Source organism: Fukomys damarensis, unplaced genomic scaffold (genome assembly GCF_012274545.1).
Source record: "Fukomys damarensis isolate Sample0158 unplaced genomic scaffold, DMR_v1.0_HiC HiC_scaffold_11, whole genome shotgun sequence".
In the NCBI taxonomy this organism is placed as follows: domain Eukaryota; kingdom Metazoa; phylum Chordata; class Mammalia; order Rodentia; family Bathyergidae; genus Fukomys; species Fukomys damarensis.
In genome coordinates, this window is record NW_022900923.1 from 40,294,265 (window position 1) to 40,298,515 (window position 4,251).

A 4,251-nucleotide genomic window follows, 5' to 3' on the forward strand; every position below is an offset into this window, starting at 1 on the left:
CACTGGAGGTGCCAGGTATGCAGGGCCCCAGGAAGGGCATTGAATATCCGGTTCTGGATTCTTCTTCTCCAAAGGCTAATACCATTGTAAGTGGCAGAGGGAGGGTCTTGTCATCCTCTTGATTGAGGCCCTTCATTGTCTTCTTTTACTCTGAAAATAAAATTCAAATCCCAGACAGAAGTTGAGAAAGTCTAGCACGATCCTACACTGGACAGTTTCCACAAGCAGCGTGTGGCTACCAAACCTTTGAACCGTGGCCGGTGTACTTGAGGAATTTAATTGCTTTATTGCATATAAGTGTGACTGATTGTGGCAGAAAGTGCTGCCTGTCCATCTTGTGCCTCCCACCTCTCTGTCACTCATCCGGGGGTTCATGCCAGGCTTGTGGCCTTTTTACTGGCAGTTCCATTTGCCTCGAGTCCCCTATCCCATTCCTGAGACGGGCAGCTGTCTCTCAAACTCCAGGTCTCCACCAGGCCACTCTGTCCACCGTGGCTACAACTGTCCTCTGTATTCTCCACCAGCCTCTCATCGGGCTCTTCCACAATGCTTACGGTCACTTGCCATCACTTTGTACTTCATGCACAACTTTGCCCTTTGCCCACCCCTTTAGAAGGTAAGCCCCATAAGGGCAAGGTGGGTTCTGTATCCATCATGGTACTCGGAGCCTGGCACGGGGTCTGTCTCATTACATACTTAAGGCTGACTGAGCCTGCTCTCGGCAGAGGGATGGGCATCTGTGTGATGGCATGGGAGAGACATTGACATGGAGTGACTTGTCCAGGCCTAATGGGAACACAGAATGATGAGGGGACACAGAGAATCTGTTTAGAGATTGGGACGTGGCAGCATGGATTCATCAGGACAGGTTATAAGAGGCCTGGGTTGGGCACTGTTGAGGACCGTACTGTCTGAACCAAGGTTCTCGGCTAGAAGATGGCAGAGAGCAGCCCCATGGCCACTGCCCGGGAAGTTTGGGGTGCCTAAGACAGAGGGCAGCCACAGAGATGGGCTCTGGCAAGCACAGTGTCCAGAAAGGTCACCTCTTCTTCTAGCTCCCCAGGGCATTGCAGGCATTGGTTTGAAGTACACCCAGGTGATTGAAAACTGAGCAAGGGGAAGCTGCAGCCCTTTTACTCTTAGAGGCAGCACAAGCTCCAAAGGCCTCTCAGCCTTCACAGCATCCATCTTCAACCTGTTCCAGCCCTGTCCCCATCTCTACAAGGTGAACTACATAAGGCAAGACTTTGTCCCCTTGATCACTGTGTCCTCAGTGCCTAGGACAGGGCCTGTCACATAGTAAGTGCCCAGTAAATACTTGTTGAATAAATGAACCCATGTTCCATGCAGTAGTGAACACTGAAGCCACAGGATGTTTTATTCTCATGCAGAGTTAAGTGTCATGAGTTAAATCTGGGTAATACTTAATGCTGAAGGTTATGGAAAGAGAATTAGAAACCCACTCTTGTTCATTCATTCCAATGCTTTGGACAAGGAAAATTTGCTCACCTTGTTTCAGAATCAAATCAAAATTAACTTCTTTCAGGAAGCCTTCCCTGCACCACACCCTCATCCTAAGAAACTCAAGTCACCCATATGCATTAGAATTTTTTTACTGCCTACATTTAATTTCTGGCACTTATCCGAAAGGATGGCATATCAGGACTCTGCTCGTGTGACAGCTCCCCCTTGATGTTTATTCTTTACTTTAGCAATATCACCCTTTTTTGGGTTGGTTTCTGAGACAGGGCTGTAAATGAAATGATACTCAGGCGGGGGGGGTGGTATATGGAGAGTGAGAAGGAAGAAATAGCTTTTGCTGGCTCAAAACCACACATTTGAGTCCCAGGCCAGTTCTTGCAGCTGAACACACCTCACTCACCTGCCCCTCTTCTCCCTCCCTCTCCTAGGTCAGCAGTGGGACCTGGGTTCAAATCTAGACTTCTCTACTGAGTGTTTCTTTCTCAGTTTGTTTCCTCCTTGCAAATCCACAACTTACAGGACGGCTGTGAGAGGAGCAGGTAAAGTTACGCATTCAGGGTGTGCCAGGGGCACAGCAACGGCTCAGCCGGTGGCCGCCAGCATCTTCTGCCCACTCACAGGGCCCTCAGCCTTCACACCACAGCTGAGCACGTGCTTTCTCCGGCTCCCTTCACTCATTGTTGGGGGAAGGGAAACAGGAAATGCCATCCAGAGGGACCCGATCCAAGGTCCTCACCCTGTAACCACCAGAAAGGCTGTCAGAATTACAGGGCGGTGGGGCTGGAGTGGACATGAGGAGCATCAACGCTGAGCCCTCACTTATAGATTTGGTGCTGAGACAGAGACTGTCAAGGGACAGTGTGAAGCCATCTAGGGATGGAGCTGGAGCCCCTGGCCTGGCTTCTGCATAGCCTGATGGGCACAGTGGCTGCCAAGATTGGTCTGTGGAAGGGTTTGCGTCCAGTGTTCGTCACAAGAGATCACGAGCAGCACCCGGGCCATGGCCTGCTTCTGTGCTTGGCCTTGTCTCTGCCAGTTACCATCGGGGGCCACACGGAGCCTCAGTTTCCTCCTCTGAAAATGGGGAAGATGGTGTCGGTGCCCCTCACGGGGCATCATGAGCTGTCAAAGCAGTGGTCCGGGCAAGGGGCTCAGCTCCATGGCTGACTGGCAGCACGGTGCCCCAGGAATCAGCAACTGTGGGCAGTGCTATCAGTACATCAATATCAGTACCAAAGTAACAGCAGGAACCAGAGCCTGAACTTCACACCTGGAAACAGTCTTACAGAGAATCAGGCCTGGCTTCTATGGAGCTGCTTTGTACAGGAACATAGGTGACGCCAACCACCTCCTTCAGGGCCCTTCTACATCCTAGAAGCTAGCAAAATTATCGTTATTTAAAGACTTAATTAAGGCTTAGTGTGGCAGGCATACCTAGGCCTCAGATGGGCCGAATGTGAGACAATGGAGTTGCATTTTTATGTGCTGTCCTGTGTGCTTTACAGCGCACCAGCCCTTATGTGACCGGTGTGCGCTGGACTTCAGTGCCCCTTTCCTAGGACTTTTATAAGGGAGGCGGGATGATATGGCGGAGTGAGCACGGGAGCAGCAGTCGCCGGGCCTGTTTAGAAGAGAGGCTTTGCCAGGGGTGACCGGGACCCAGCGGGCAGCTGCGGCCTCTCCCCCTGCGGAGTATGGAGCAGACCGGCCACGTCCCGGCTCTGTGGGGCAGGAAGCGGAATCTGGCCTCACTGAGGGGTGATGAAGGGTTTCGGGTGCTCAGCCTCGAATCCAGTCGTGTTTCTGGTCCCTACCCTGATGTACGTGTCACTCTTTAGGAACACAGTCCTCATAAACTGTGTCTGGTGGAAACTCCAGCTCGTTTACAGTTGCTGTGCAGGCGGCTCTCGGGCAGGCCTCCCGGGGAAGCTGGGTCCCGTGTGTAGCACCCGCTTCTCCAGGACCCAGTGAGTGACCTTCGTAGAATTGCTGAGGTGGCCACTTGGTTTGTTCACTCTTTTACTTGTCACACTTGGGACTGACCCCAGGTCCCCAACAGTGCTGGGAACAACTCTACTGCTAAGCTACATCCCCTCCTCCTGCTTCAGGAGGCACTGCAGGCCCGAAGCCTCTAGAGAGATTCGCGTCGAAGCACTTTGGAAAAGGCTTTGCTGCTGTCACACACCGAAGTCACCACGGGGAGGACGTGACTCGATGACCGTGCCCGACCCGGCACGAGTGTCTGCAGGAGCAGGCGCACAGCGGTGCTAGAACAGCAGGTCCACGGAGGGCGGTTTTAGGGACGAGACAGCTTCGGTTCCTCAGTAAGGATCTGGGTAGCATTCGAGTTCGGCTTGATTTGTCTTAAATTAGCTGGCATCATCCACCCATCAAAACTGTTTTTATTAAATTATTTATGCCAGGCACCGTCTTAGGGGCCACATGTGACGTCGCAGAGAGGATGAGCTATTCAGGTGGCATTTGGGGGCACATGCGAAAGTGACCGAGGTGCCACTTTGTGGCTCTTTGTTTCATATCTGGCCCAGGTGAAGCCTTGCTGCCCCAGCTCCGCGCCTCCACACTGGAAGCTGCTGTACAGCAGAATGTGGGTCGGCGCCATCGCGCAGTCGCTCTGGGCAGCTGTGCTCTGCCTTCCATCTGGGAGCCCCGCGGCCCGGCCCGGCCCCTGCACAAGGGAGCCGGGCACTCGGCTCTCCGGGGCTCGGTGGGGGTCGAGAGAGTCCCTTTTTCCCTAGACCCAGACCCTGA